The sequence below is a fragment of the Monodelphis domestica genome, chromosome 7, assembly GCF_027887165.1.
Source record: "Monodelphis domestica isolate mMonDom1 chromosome 7, mMonDom1.pri, whole genome shotgun sequence".
In the NCBI taxonomy this organism is placed as follows: Eukaryota; Metazoa; Chordata; class Mammalia; order Didelphimorphia; family Didelphidae; genus Monodelphis; species Monodelphis domestica.
In genome coordinates, this window is record NC_077233.1 from 279,366,367 (window position 1) to 279,383,345 (window position 16,979).

The following is a 16,979-nucleotide window of genomic DNA, read 5'->3' on the forward strand; positions in this document are numbered from 1 at the left end:
CCACAGAAGGAACTCCACAACCCTGGAGGAGGCCAGGGGATTCTGTCTATCTAGAACACGTTGTGCTCCTGGTGCAATGCTTTGTCATGGCCACCTTCTGAGAAACGAGCAGATCTCCATCTCTGCATCAGGATTTTCGTTTAATCCTCTCATTCGACCAAGGGCACCGTGTTCCCCAGCATGCCCTTTACTCACGCAGGAGTCACAGCCATTGACAACTGGAGCCAAACAGTCCCCCTCTCCCTTTTTTGCCTTGTGCTGATTTTGCCCTTGGAAAAATGACTGGGGTGGGGAGCTTGCTATCAGATTCCATTCCACATGTCCAGGTGCAGAAAAGATGGAGCTGTGGATGGGCTGTGGGGAGTCACTTGCCCCTTGTTGGGTCACGGTCCCCTTTGGGCAGTCTGGGGAAGCCTTAAGGGGCCCCTTCACAGAATACTACTTTCTAATGCATAAAATAAAGTATATAAGAGTACAAAGAAGTAAAAAATAGCCCAACTTCCCTGGCTAATACACAGGTTAATAAACCCTGGCTGTAGAATGATAGACCATATAAAGGATCTGTATTGTGTGGGAGGAATAGTGTCCTTTATGCATGCGCATGCACCCACACAAGGACAGAGGTACAGGCAGTAAACCCTGGGTAGGTATCCAAGTGATACAGGAGATGCTGTCATAGCCAGAATTGACCTCTTCCTGATTGGGGTTCTCCTTTGAAGCCAGCTGTCATTAAAAGCAAGGCAGTGCAATATGCCATTTGTCCATAAGGTGACTCTCTTCTCCAGCCATAAGCTCGGAATGGGGCTCTCATTAGAGTCTCCCCATTCCCTCACCTTCCCCCACCCATGTGTTTGAACAGCAGTCAGATTCGAAATTCAGTAAAAAGAGTGGGGAAGAAATGGAATTCTACCGAAATATGAAAAGTAGAGAAATCTCCACAACTCCCATCCCCACTCTACATCTGGGAAATCTCCTTCCCTCTCAGCCAACGTCATTCAGAAGATTCAGACAAGTGCCTTTTGGGGAGCCACATTGCTCTGAAACAGTCATCGTTCTACCTGAGTAGAATCCCCCAAACCTCCTTTCACACTTGTATATAATGAGCAAGATTAAGGAAAGGGATTTTTTTGGTCAGACGTTTTTGTTTCTTGAACCCTTACTTTCAGTCTTAGAATTGATATTAAGAGGGGCAGCTAGGTGGCTCAGTGGATAGAGAACCAAGCTTAGAGACAGAAGGTCCTGGGTTCAAATCTGACCTCAAACACTTCCTAGCTGTGTGACCCTGAACAAGTCACTTAATCCCCATTTCCTCCAGCCCTTACCATTCTTCTGCCTTAGAACCAATATGCAGGATTGATTTTAAGACAGAAGGTAAGCGGTTTTGTGTGTGTTTTTTTTTTAATTTGATACAAAGTATAGATTCTAAGGCAGAAGGACAGTGTCATACAGCTAGAAAGTGACTGAAAATACATTTAAACCCAGGGCCTCCCAGCTGTTGGACTGTTTTTTACAAATAACAGGGAAACAGCAGAGAAGTCCCAGAGTTTGGGATCAGTCTGGTTCATTCTCACCAGTCCCTCTTCATCTTTGATCCTCAGTTTGCCTTGCTCTGGTCTGTGTCCCGGGGTCTTGACCTCTGCTGCCACAGCTCTCCGGGATCTATCCTGCCTCATCCTTCATAGCTCTTAGCCCAGCTTGCTGCAGCAACAAGGGGCAACATCTCAAAAATCAACAAATGCTACAAATCAGGGTTTGCTTTATTGTGTTATTGTCTAACTGCAAGAGATGGAAACACAATGCCTAGCATATAGTAGTGACTTAATGTTTATTGATTGAACATGTGTGCATGTATGTAAGGTCTCCGGCATACCACAGCAGTAACAAGGGGCAAGTGGCTGGCCCACAGCTAGCTGGCCCATCAGCAGCTCTTCATCATCTCTGCTCTTGGACACGTGGAATTGAACGTAACAGCAGGGTCCCCAGCCCAGTCATTTTTCCAAAGGCAAAATCAGCATAAGACAAAAAAAGGGGAAAGGGGGGCAGCTAGATAATTCAGTGGATAGAGCACCAGCCCTGGGTTCAAATCTGGTCTCAGATACTTTTTAGCTATTCAACCCTGGGCAAATCATTCAACCTCATTGCCTAACAATGTGTTGGTGAACCTATGGCACTCATACTGAAGGGGGCTTCTCCCTTCCTCTTCTCCACTTGTGCCTGAGGACATTTTTCACATTACCTGCCCCTCTGCCCAGCAGCCCAATGGGAGTACCAACTTCCTCCCCTTTCTGGGATAAGGCAGAGGACTCACATGAGGCATAAGGGTTGCAGTTTGGGCACTCGGTCTCTAAAAGGTTCACCGTCACTAGACTATTATTTGCCACTCTTCTGTCTCAGAATTGATACTAAGATGGAAGATAAGGGTTAAAAAAAAAAGGTTGTAAAGAGCCAACTTGCACTCATGGACACAAATCTGATCTTGTCTTCTGAATTCTGACATAGCTTCATTCCAGACCCAGTAGGCACTTAGGCATTTTCAGTGCCCTGCTGACTCAGTTTCCTGTGGAAGCTCTCAAGGTCCCACTGGCATTCACAGAGATGTAGACCTCTCTTTCTACATATATGGATACACAGCACACCAGATCAGTCAATAAACATGGATTAAGCACTTACTATATGCCAGGTACTGTGCCTCCATCACTTAAATCTAGACAGTCAACAGAACAATAAAGCAAACCCTTATACATAGCATTTCATTTCTGAGGTGTAAATGCTCACACTGAAAATTTAACAATCAACTCTTACTAGCTGGTTTGAACTGACTCCAGCACACCCCTTATTCTAGGCCCAAGGAACACTATGGGAGGTGGGAAGACACTGAAATTGGTCAAAGGACAATGAGTTTGGTTGGTGTTCATGGCAGAAAGTAGTAGAGAGGAGGCAGCAGGGTGGTTCAGTGGATTGAGAGCCACACCCAGAGATGGAGGTCCTGGGTTCAAATATGACTTCAGATACTTCCTATCTATGTGACCCTGGGTAAGTCACTTAACCCCAATTGCCTAGCCCTTACCTCTCTTCTGCCTTGGAACCAATACATAGTATTGATTTGAAGAGGGTAAGGATTTAAAAAAAACAGAAAGCAAGTAGTAGAGAACAAGGTTGGAAAAGATCGTGTGGTTTTAGATGATGAAAGCAGAGCTCAATGATATTATCTGCAGGCTGAAGCCCCTGGGACCCAGATTGTGGTCCCGAAGGGGGCCACCTCTCACCTGGACTGCACCACACTGCACCCATGTAGTCATGGAGAAATTGTTGCTCAAATTATTTCTAGACAACCTGCTTTAGGGTGAGTGTTTTGAACAGAGCAGAGTAGCTACTTCATTTTGATCTATTGAGAATCAGCCCTTGACACAGCTGTCACCATGGCAATGTTGCTTAAAAGGAGCCGATGCATAGGTTCAGGCTTGTGGTGGCTGTACTTGACAGAGGAGCCAATGAGGTGAGGCTGCCATCTTTGAGACTATGACCAATCCGATTCTAAATTCAATTCTCCTCTAATTATAGCAATCAAAATTCTTTGATGTATCCAGGGGGCTGGGGGCACTCTGCTCTCTTCCTCTCCTTAAGCAGGTCTTTCTGCTCTGGACCCACACAAGCAGTAATTGGCTAGAAACCAAGGGGAAGAATACTCCAAAGCGAGGGGTCAGGCTCTTCTGTCTTAGGGGGGTTTTATGCCTTCATTTCCAAGCTCTTCAAAATTAATTAATAGAGGAGGGAAGAAGAAAGGGAGCAATCCTTTATATTGCACCTGCTATGTGCCGGGCACTGTGCTGTGCATCTTAAAAATAGTATCTCATTTAATCCTCCTAACAGCCCTGTGAGGTAGGTGCTCTTATTATCCTGATTCTACAGTTGGGGAAACAGAGGCAAACGGAAATTAAATGGGGACCTTTCAATCTGGGTTAAATTACGTACAGCTTAGATTTCTGGACATAGCAAGAGTCTCCCCAAAGAGAGGAGTAGAAAGGCATTTATTGTATCTTTAGGTACGTAGGATTAAATATAGGCCAACTATTTCTTCTGCAGAAAAACACTTGAAACAAGAGACCCATAAGCGCATGCTGTTAGAGTTCAAAACAGGCTACGGTAACTTATAAATATGGTTGTATCTTCTAGGCTGAAACATAAAATATCAAGACAGCAGTTTGTAAAACGCTAAATGGGTTTTTTCTTTTCTTTATTTCTTTAAACACTCACCTTCCACCTTCGAATCAATGTGTTCTGTTGGTTCCAAGGCAGAAGAGCAGTAAGGACTGGACAATAGGGGTGAAATGACTAGTTCAGGGTCACCCAGCTAGGAAGTGTCTGAAGCCAGACTTGAACCCATCGATGGGATTTTTACATTTCACTTTGGATCTTGGATGCCTTCTGGCAAGCTTGCCAGAGGGTTAGCTCCTCTCTCTGTTAGTGGTCATCTCCTCTAATGTAGACATTCTTGCTGCCACCAATCAGTTCCAACTAAGAAAGTCAGAATCTGCATAATTCTTATGAGCTTGTCTGGAAGTCCGGAAATGTCCATCTTTGGTTTGCTCTTCAATCGCATATACTCAAGAAAGACTTAAAAGAAAAACAGAAACCAGGGATCTGTATCTCATTAAATTCTTACAACAATCCTATTAGGTAGGCGCTATTATTAATCCTGACTTTACAGTTGAGGAAACCAAGGAACCTGTTCAGTGCTCTTTTAAATATCTACTGAATCAAGTTCCTTTATTACCTCTATGATTCAACTACTGTAAAACAATGGAGTATTTATAAGGATTTATCCGTGTCGGAAGGATAATCACAAGAACACAAACACACTCCCCAGTCCCCCCACCAAAGGGAAGTATTATCACCCTTTTCCTTTGCCCTCTCTTAGGCTCCAGGGATGGGAAGATGTTTAGGTTCCTAATCTGGTTCCAAGTTCAAAACTCCCCCAAAGGGTCAAGTCTCAGGCACCCTGGCTTCTCAAGGTTTCCATCCTGAGATGATTGGCGGCATCACCCAGTCTACAATCCTGGCTCAAAAGTCTCCATGACTCTTCCTTCAGGTCCAGGGAAGGTCACCTCATGCACCTGAGACTGAGGACAGATACACAAAGTAGAAACCAACACCTCCAGACTCATTTCTCAGAGCCAGGATCAAAGAAGGAGAGCAGAGGAAGGCAATTCACCAGTTCAGTTCATGGCTTCCACAAATGGGAGCAGCAGCTGATGGCAGAAAGAGAGAGCCCGTCGTTCAGTGGCACTGCTTCTGAAGACACAGAGAGCCAGGCAAGGAGGCTGCTTCCTATCCTGTGGGGTTCTGCCTTCTTTCCCCTGCCACCATCATTTGGGCTTATATTTGGCCTGAAAAGTGAAAAAGCTGATCTGAGGCTTGATTGGCAAAGGCAGATAAGGCTCAAGCTATGCCTCCCTTGTGGTTTCTGGTCATACTGAATCACTTTCTGGTTGCCCAAAAAAGACCACCCACATGAAATTGAAAGTCTTTAATCCTGGCAGATTCCCCAGACCTCACAAGTCACCACATCCTATTCTGCTGAACAGATGTTTTCATATGGCATCAAGGGAGACCCTAAGTGCTACAGTATCCTTATTGATTATTTTTATATGCTCTAGCTCACTAGACCTCCTTTTGTTAACTGTTAAATGACTTCTGAGGTGGGTTTTTTTTTATTTCATTCCTACATTGAGCCTAAATCAGGCTCACCCATTAAATCTCTGCATTTGCTATAATTACCACAATTTTCCATTTCTTCTCAGGGAGGTAAGGAAGGGTTCTAGAGCCCATCCTCTTCTGGGTCTATTTTCCAGGTCAGTCATTTTTTCTATTTTTTTTATTCTTTTGATTTTGTCTTAATTTTTCCTGATGTCTTATGGATTCATTAGCTTCTATTTGTCCAATTCTATTTTTAGGAAGTTATTTTCTTCCTTGTGTTTTTGAGTTTCCTTTCCCATCTGGCCAACCCTACTCTTTGTTTTGTTTTTAATTTTATTTTATTTTTAAATATTTTTCCATGATTTCATAATTCATTTTCTCTCCATCACCTCTTCCCTGCCCCCTCCCAGAATGGACAAGCAATTCCACTGGGTTATACATGTGTTATCATTTGATTCCTATTTCCATATTATTCATTTTTGTAATAATCTTTAAAAACCAAAACCCCAAATCATATGCCCATATAAACAAGTGATCAATCATATGTTTTTCTTCTATGTTTCTGCTTTCACAACTCTTTCTCTTGATGTGGATAGCATTCTTTCTCATAAGTCCCTTGGGATTGTCCTGGATCTACAGATCACCTCCTGCACTTAATCCCCAACTCACAACACCCAGGAATGTTATAGCCAAATTAAAGAACTATCAGACCAAAGAAAAAATATTACCAGCTGCCAAGAAGTCATTCCGATACCATGGAACCACAGTGAGGATAACACAGGATCTGGCTGCATCTACACTGAAGGTCTGAAAGGCATGGAATATGATATTCCAGAAAGCAAGGGAACTAGGTCTACAACCAAGAATCACCTACCCAGCAAAACTGACTATATTCTTACAGAGAAAAGTATGGTCATTTAACAAAATAGAAAAATTTTAAGCATTTGTAAAGAAAATCCCAGACCTGAACAGAAAATTTGATGCCCAAGCATAGAACTCAAGAGAATCATCAAAAGGTAATTTAAAAAGAGGGAAAAAAGAAAAACAAAACACAAAAAAACTTTTTTTAAGAGACTCGATAAGTTAAAATGATATGTATCCCTATATGAAAAAAGGTCATTGGTAACTCTTAAAAACTGTCATTATCACCTGGGTAGCTAGAAGAATTACACTTAGAGGGAATAGTGACAAAGTGTATGGGATGAAATGACAAGACATAAATAGGTATATAGCTATATGTATGCATAAATACATACACACACACATATATATATAACTAGAGCTAAAAAAGAGGTTAATACTAAAAGAAATGGGAAAAGAAACAAATGTGGGTAAATCTATATGTCACAAAGAAGTTCATGGTGGGAGGGTGGAGAACATCAATACACTGGAAGGGTAAAGAGGTTGGAGATAGGAAATACTCAACTCTTTTGTGCATTGAAATTGACCCAAAGAGGGAAGAACAATCCAATCCATTGGGGCAGAGAATAGATTCATGCCCTATAGGGGAGTAGAAGAGTAACAAATGGACTGGTGTGAAGGGAAGCAGTACAAGGGAGGGAGAAGTTGGGGGTAGTTTTTAAAAGACTACAAAGAAAATAAGGGGGGAATAAGAAGGGAGGGAGGTAGAAAGGGAAGTAAAATAAGGATAGGAACTAGGGGGACTGATTAAAAACAAACATTGGTCTAGAAGGAAATAGTGAAAGGAGAAAAGGCAGGACTAGGAGTAGAAATCAAAATGCTGGGAAATACACAACTGGTAATCATAACTCTGAATGTGAATGGAATGAACTCACCCACAAAACGCAAGCAAATAGCAGAGTGGAATAGAATCCCAAACCCTACCAGGTGCTATGTCTACAAGAAACACACACGAGGAAAGTAGATACGCATAGGGTGAAAGTAAGAGAATGGAGCCAAATCTATTGGGCTTCAACTGATAAAGAGAAGGCAGGAGTCACAATCATGATATCTGACAAAGTAAAAAATAAAAAAGTAAAAATAAATTTAGTTAAAAGAGATAAGGAAGGTAATTACATCCTGATAAAAGGCAGTATAGACAATGAGGAAATATCAGTACTCAACATGTATGCACCAAATGGCATAGCATCCAAATTTCTAAAGGAGAAAATAGTAGAACTCAATGATGAAATAGATAGAAAAACTATACCAGTGGGAGACCTGAACCTTCCTCTATAAGAACTGGATAAATCAAACCAAAAAATAAATAATAAAGAGGTAAGAGAAGTGAATGAAATCTTAGAAAAATTAGAGTTAGTAGACATGTGGAGAAAAATAAATAGGGTCAAAAAGGAACATACCTTCTTTTCAGCAGCACATGGTAGATTCACAAAAATTGACCACGTATTATGGCATAAAAGCATTGCAAATGAGTGCAAAAGAGCAGAAATAATGAATGCAACCTTCTCAGATCACAATGCAATGAAAATAATAATTAGTAAGGGTACATGGAGAGCCAAATCAAAAATTAATTGGAAATTAAACAATATGATTCTCCAAAACCGGTTAGTCAAAGAACAAATCATAGAAACAATTAATAATTTTATTAAAGAAAATGACAATAATGAGACATCCTTCCAAAACCTATGAGATGTAGCCAAAGCAGTACTCAGAGGGAAATTTATATCCTTGAGTTCATGTATTAACAAAGGGAGGGCAGAGGTCAATGAATTGGGCATGCAAATTAAAAAATTGAAAGTGAACAAATTAAAAATCCTGAGATGAAGACTAAATTAGAGATCCTAAAAATCAAAGGAGAAATTAATAAAATTGAAAGTCAAAGAACTATTGATTTAATAAATAAGACTAGAAGCTGGTACTTTGAAAAAACAAATAAAATAGGCAAAGTACTGGTCAGTATAAATAAAAAAAGGAAAGAAGAAAACCTAATTGACAGTATCCAAGATGAAAAGGGAGACCTCACCTCTAATGAAGGGGAAATTAGGGCAACCATTAAAAACTATTATGCCCAATGATATGGCAACAAATATGGCAATCTAGGTGATATAGATGAATACTTACAAAAATATAAATTGCCTAGACTAAAAGAGGAAGAAATAAATTACCTTAACAACCCCATTTCAGAAAAAGAAATTGAACAAGCCATCAAAGAACTCCCTAAGAAAAAATCCCCAGGTCCAGATGGATTCACAAATGAATTCTATCAAACATTCAAAGAACAACTAATCCCAATATTATACAAACTATTTGACAGAATAAGCAAAGAAGGAGTTCTACCAAATTCATTTTATGACACAAATATGGTACTGAGCCCAAAGCCAGGCAGGTCAAAAACAGAGAAAGAAAACTATAGACCAATCTCCCTAATGAATATAGACACAAAAATCTTAAATAGGATACTAGCAAAAAGACTCCAGCAAGTCATCACAAGGGTTATTTACTATGATCAGGTAGGATTCATACCAGGATTGCAAGGATGGTTCAATATTAGGAAAACCATCCACATAATTGACCATATTAACAAGCAAAATGACAAAAATCACATGATTATCTCAATAGATGCAGAAAAAGCTTTTGATAAAATACAACACCCATTCCTATTGAAAACACTAAAAAGTATAGGAATAGAAGGGCCTTTCCTAAAAATAATAAACAGTATATGGCTAAAACCATCAGCAAATGTCATCTGCAATGGGGATAAACTAGAAGCCTTCCCAATAAGATCAGGAGTGAAACAAGGATGCCCATTATCACCGCTATTATTTAACATTGTACTAGAAACACTAGCAGTAGCAATTAGAGAAGAAAAAGAAATTGAAGGTATTAAAATAGGCAATGAGGAGACCAAGCTATCACTCTTTGCAGATGACATGATGGTCTACTTAAAGAATCCTAGAGAATCAATCAAAAAGCTAGTCGAAATAATCAACAACTTCAGCAAAGTTGCAGGATACAAAATAAACCCACATAAGTCATCAGCATTTCTATATATCTCCAACACATCTCTCAGCAGCAATAATTAGAAAGAGAAATTCCATTTAAAATCACCCTAGACAAAATAAAATACTTAGGAATCTATCTGCCGAGACAAACACAGGAACTATATGAACACAACTACAAAACACTCTCCACACAATTAAATCTAGATCTAAACAATTGGGAAAACATTGATTGCTCATGGGTGGGACAAACGAACATAATAAAAATGACAATCCTACCCAAATTAATTTACTTATTTAGTGTCATACCCCTTGAACATGTATGTATTCAGTAAAAAAAAAAAAAAACTTTTTTACTGAATTAGAAAAACCATAACAAAGTTCATTTGGAAGAACAAAAGATCAAGGATATCCAAGGAAATCATGAAAAAAAAAATGCAAAGGAAGGAGGACTTGCAGTCCCAGATCTCAATCTATACTATAAAGCAGTGGTTATCAAAACAATTTGGTACTGGCTAAGAGACAGAAAGGAGGATCAGTGAAATAGACTAGGAGTAAATTACCTCAGCAAGACAGTTTATGACAAACCCAAAGACCCCAGTTTTGGGGACCAAAACCCAATATTTGACAAAAAACTGCTGGGAAAATCGGAAGACAATATGGGAGAGATTAGGTTTGGATCAACACCTCACACCCCACCCCAAAATAAACTCAGAATGGGTGAATGATCTGAATATAAAGAAGGAAAATATAAGCAATTTAGGTGAACACAGAATAGTGTACTTGTCAGATCTTTGGGAAAGGAAAGACTTTAAAACCAAGCAAGAGCTAGGAAAAAAATCACAAAATGTAAAAACAATCATTTTGATTACATCAAATTAAAAAGGTTTTGTATAAACAAAACTAATGCATCCAAAAATTAGAAGGGAAGCAACAAATTGGGAAACAATCTTCATTACAAAAACCTTTGACAAAGGACTAATCACTCAAATTTATAAAGAGCTAAACCAATTGTACAAAAAATCAAGCCATTCTCCAATTGATAAGTGGGCAAGGGACATGCATAGGCAATTTTCAGTTAAAGAAATCAAAACTATTAATAAGCACATGAAAAAGTGTTCTAAATCTTATAATCAGAGAGATGCAAATCAAAACAACTCTGAGGTATCAACTCACGCCTAGCAGATTGGCTGACATGACAGCAAAGGAAAGTAATGAATGCTGGAGGGGATGTGGTAAAGTAGGGACACTAATGCATTGCTGGTGGAGTTGTGAATTGGTCCAACCATTCTGGAGGGCTATTTGGGACTATGCCCAAAGGGCGCTAAAAGACTGTCTGCCCTTTGATCCAGTCATAACACTGCTGGGTTTGTATCCCAAAGAGATAATAAGGAAAAAGACTTGAACAAGAATATTCATAGCCGCGCTCTTTGTGGTGACAAAAAATTGGAAAATGAGGGGATGCCCTTCAATTGGGGAATGGCTGAACAAATTGTGGTATATGTTGGTGATGGAATACTATTGTGCTCAAAGGAATAATGAACTGGAGGAATTCCATGGGGACTGGAATGACCTCCAGGAATTGATGCAGAGTGAGAGGAGCAGAACCAGGAGAATATGTTAACAGAGATAGATACACCGTGGTACAATAGAACGTAATGGACTTCTCCTTTAGTGGCAATGAAGTGATCATGAACAACCCAGAGGATCTATGAGAAAGAACACTATCCACATTCCAAGGAGAAACTGTGGGAGTAGAAACACAGAAGAAAAATTAACTGCTTGAATACATGGGTCAAAGGGATATGATTGGGATGGAGACTCTAAATGAACATCCCAGTGCAAACATCAACACCATGGAAATGGGTTCTGATCAAGGACTCATGTAATACCCAGTGGAATTGCGCATTGGCTGCAGGAAGGGTGGGTGGAGAGGAGGGAGGGAAATAATGTGATTATTGTAACTAAGGAATAATGTTCTAAATTGACTAAATAAACTAATTCAAATGGGAAAAAAAGGAGATCTTAAAGAATCCTCCTGACTTAGCAGATTGGAAGAGACCCAAGACCCAAGGTGATCCCTTTAAAATATCTACCCAATCAAGCCCTTCCTGGGCAATAGCTAATAAAGAGACTATCATTATCACAAAGTGCCCAAGTTCTTAATTTCTGTGTTGTTTCCCCGCCAAAGTAGCCAAGTTAGAGATTGAGCATTTTAGGGTATAATCCAACCCAATCCCTGATTTATGTGAAACATACTTAAAACATTAAGATTCATAAAAAGGTAGAATGTAGGCCTGGAGTAGAATCTATCATGGCTCAGATGAATTAAAAAAAAACTCAGAAATAGCAAGTAGTATGTCAAAAAAAGACATAGAAATTGTTAAAAGAAATAAGCAGTGTAACAACACTATGCTTTGACATATATTACATATCAATTCTGTGTATATATTCTGAATGCTGATGACATGGGCACTGTACCCCAGAAACTCAGGCAAACTATTGTCAGGAAAACTCCCTCACTCCCTTCCATCCTCATGACTCTGAACCTGGAAACACCCAATCACCCCCTTAGGGCCCTGAGATGACTATCTACCTTTGATCGTCCTCTAAAAGATGGACCAAAAGATGCACCTTCAGGCTACACCTCGATCCTATCAGACATCTGTTTGTCCCCTAAAACTAAGGAATCTCTATGTCCCCAGACAGACCCCAGTATGATCACCCCACCTCATGCCTGGGTGACTAACACTGTTGTAAAAAGTATAAAATCCCCCAAAGTGATGTCGTTGGGGGGAACAGCCTTTCCATTCATGCTGTCCTCCCAGGAACTGCTCCCCATCTTGTTGTCCCATCTTGTATCCTCCTGGCCACTCTCAACATTTCTCCCTAAACTAATAAATTTCTCTTTTTGTTTTTAAGCTAAATTTTGGAATCTTGCATTCTTGTAAAAGGTATCCTTCCCGAACCCCAGGGGTACTCATCTGAACCCCATAACAATATGACATCTAAATAACTAAAAGAAAAGTTAACCAAACTACAGAGGGAAATAGACAGTAAAACGATCACTGCTGGGGTCCTTCATGTGCCCCTTCTTTATTTAGACATCTAACAAAATATACAAATGAGAAAGAAATCAAATATTTTAATAGAATTTTAGAAAATCTAGATATTCTAGCCTTCTGGTGATGACTAGGGAACTCTGGGGACTACTGGATAACGGGAATCATAAAGCATAAACATATTCCTCAGCTACTACAACTCTCATCATCTCTGCCTAGACATGAAAATGCCCCAAGCCTTTCCTCACCCATTTTCTATCCCATAAGCTATCAAGTTTATCTTAAAGGACAAGTTTCACTATGTCACCCCCACACTCCTATCAGATCAACTTTAATGATTCCCTATCGCCCAAGAATCAAATATAAAATCGTCTTGGGGGCTTTTCGGTCCTCCAGAGTCTCCCCTCTTCCTACCTTCCCAATCTTCTAACCACTTGTCCGCTGATTCGTATTCTACAATCTAATAACACTGGCCTCTTTAATATTCCTCCAATCAGACCATCCATTTCAAGACTCCATCTTACCTTCCATCTTAGAATCAGTACCATGTATTGGTTCTGAGGCAGAAGAACGTTAAGGGCTGGGCAGTGGGACTTATCCTAGAGTCCCACAGCTAGGAAGTGTCTGAGGCCACATTTGAACCTAGGATGTCCCATTTTCTAAGGCTGGCTCTCTATCCGCTGAACCGCCCCTGTGCCCCAGACTCTAGTCATTTTCACTAGCTGGCCCCTCTGCCCAAAACTCTTTATCACCTCATCCCTACCTCTTAGCTTCCCTGGCTTCCTTCAAGTCTCAGCTAAATTCCCACCCTCCGAACCACTATTCTTCTCTTCCTTAATGCTAGTGCATTTTTTCTTTTGATAATCACCAATAGTTTGCAAGTCATTTCCCCCATTAAACTATCAACTCTTTCAGAGCAAGGACTGTCTCTTTTGCCTGTCTTTATATTCCCATCTCTTAGACAGGATCTGGCACATAGTAGGCACTTAATAAATACTAATTGGCTAACTACTAATCATTCTGGAAAGGTTAGCTATAGCATTAAGTCAAGAAAAAGAAATGGAAAGAATAAGCACAAAGAAGAAAGAATTGTATCACTTTGGGCAGATGATAAGATAATCCATTTAAAGAATCCTAGAGATTAAATGTTTTTCATGTTGAAACAATAACTTTGTTGAAGTATCAGAATACAAAATAAAGTCATGAAAACCATTAGTTTAGTTTATATTATTAATTTATTAACCTTCAGAAAGAGATAGAAAAAGAAGTTCCATTCTTAATAACTGCAGAATATATAAAATTTCAGTGTCCACCTACCAAGATACCCTCAGGGTTCAGGATAAGTGAAACAACAAAGCATTCTTTCTAGAAATAAAGGAAAACTTGAGTAATTAGAGAGATATTAATTGCTTGGATTGGGCCAAACCAATATACCAACAATGATGATATTGCCTAAATTAATTTATAGACTTCCTGCCCTTCTAAGCAAACTACCAAGGGGTTGGATTATAGATCTGGGCAAAGTAATAACAAAATTCATCTGCAGGAACAAAAGTTCAAGAATCTCCAGGGAAATAATGAAAATAGGTAAGAATGAAGGGCATCTAGGAATAGCAGATCTCAGACTATAATCATCATTAAAACTGTATGGGGCTGGTTAAGACATAAGAGTTGATCAATGGGACAGAGTAGGTAAACAAGGCCCAGAAGCAATTGAACGTGGTAACATAGTGTTCAATAAACCAAAGAACATCAGCTTTGGAATAAGTTGGATTGGAATAAGGTCTCCCTCTTTTTAAAAAATAAATTTTATTTTCCCAATTACGTATAATAAAATTTTTCAACATACATTTTCTAAATTAAAAGCTCCAAATTCTCCCTCTTTCCCTCCCTTCCCTTCTCCTCCTGGAGATAGTAAATAATTTGATCTATTATATACATATATTATCTTGCGAAACATGTTTCCATATTGGCCATCGTTGTAAGAAACTGGTCTCTCTATTTGACATAATCTTGTGGGTAAACTAGAAACTATTTGGCAAAAATTAGGGGTGAACCAACATATTGCTGCATATATCCAACAACAAACTCCAATGGGCACATGGCCTGCGTATCAAAAGTTGTATCATGAGTAATGGGAGAATGCTTAATTGAAAAAAGGAAAGGAGGTAATCATAAAAATCACATAGAAAGTCATAGATAAAATTTTAAAACTTTGATATAAGCAAAGCAAGTGCTATTAGAATCAGAAGGGAAATAATTAACTTGGAACAATATTCACAGTAAACTTCTCCAATAGTTTAAAATTCAAGATGTCGGAAGAATTGCTATAATGTATAGGAGTAATTCCCCAATAGATGAGTGGTCAAAGGCTATGAAAAGTCATATCCAAAAGAAGTGCAAGCTATGAACAACCACATGGAAAACATTGCTCCCTGCCCCTAATACAAAAAGAAATGCAATTTTAAAAAACTCAGAAATTTAATCTGGTATCCATTAGATTGACAAAGATGGCAGAATTATTGGAAAGACCTATGGGAAGATGAGCATACTAATATATTTTTAAATGTTTTAATTTTTTTATTGATTAATTTAGAATACTTTTCCATGGTTACATGATTCGTGTTCTTCCTCTCTTTTCCTCCCTCACCTGTCCCAGAGCCAATGAGCAATTCCACTGGGTTTTACATGTATCAATCAATGATCAAGACCTATTTCCATATCATTAATATTTGCACTCAGGTGATCATTTAGAGCCTACATCCCATGTGATTAAGCAGTTGTTTTTCTTCTGTGTTTCTACTCCCACAATTCTTTCTCTGGATGTGGATGATGCTCTTTCTCATAAGTCCCTCAGAATTGTACTGTATCAACAAATGCATTTTTTTAAACCCTTATCTTCTGTCTTAGAATTGATTCTATTCATTTCAAGGCAGAAGAGTGGTAAGGGCTAAGCAACTGAAGTTAAGTGACTTGCCTAGGTCACACAGCTAAGAAGTATCTGAGGCCAGAATTGAACTTAGGGGTCTCTGTCTGGAAGCCTTCCTCTCTATCTACTGAGCCACCATTTACACCAAAGCATTGTTGATGGAACTGTGCAATGGTTCAACCATTCTGGAGAATAATTTGTAACTATATCCACAAAGTCACTGGACTGTACATATCTTTTGAACCAGAAATTCCTCTATTAGATATGTATCTAAGGAAGGACCCACATGTACAAGGATATTTATAGCTGTACTTTTTGTTGTAGCACAGAATAAGGAACAAAACGGTTGCTCGTTAATTGAGGTTTGTGGCTGAACAAATTACGGTATGATGTTTATCTTCCCTTTCTCGGCTTAGTTGATGCAATTATAAATGATGATGTGATGATGTGGCAACAAATGGTTAAAACCTGGTCATCATACTGAGTATCAGTACCTTTCTCTGAGTCAGAAGGAGCAAAATGATCGCCTTGGCTGAGAATTGGCCACAGCCTTTGGGGACGTTAAATTGCTAGACCCTGAAGATAATTAGGAGTTCAGTAGTATGAGAATACAGGCCAGGAACAGCCTGTGGAGACCTCCTTAGGTGGCAGATCTAATATTAGTCTAGTTATTGGGTCAATAGAAATACATAATTTAGTGACTTTCTGGGTATAGTTCTAAATTATTCTCCAGAAAGGCGAATTCCTTTGCTAACAATGCATTTAGTGTGCCCATCTTCTCCTAGCCTCTCCAACAACTCCCATTTCCTCTTCTCTAATCAAAATTGGTCATTTTATCTTTGAGATCATCTCTATTCCTTTCTCCACTACCCCATCCCCACCCCATCCGCCATGTTTTTCTAGCAGAGGAGATCCTTGCTCAGACAGAGACACTCCACCTTGCAATACTGAAATTCATCAGTTCAAGAGTCCAGCAAGAGTAGAAGCACATGCTATAGACTGGGATACAGGGAGGCAGCCCCTTGGAGCCAAAAGTAGCTTTGAGTGAGATCGCTGGCATAAAAAAGAAAAAGAGCTATAAAGTCAAAAGAGCTAGCCTTGGCAATAGAAAGTCATTCTGCTGAGAGAGGCAGAACCCAAGAGGCCAGATGAACATCTTATTCAGAGCTTAGCCACTCTGCCCAGGTGGAAGCTACCAGTTAGACAAGAGAGAACAGACTTTGAGTCTATATATTATTGGAATGGTACGGGTCATTCCCATAAGTCCCATAAATCCCCATAAGAGTATACTCTCTCCACAGAGGTTGAGTTTATTTCTTAGAGTGTATGCCCCAGATTTCTGGGGACAAAAGATATTTTGCTGCTCTCACT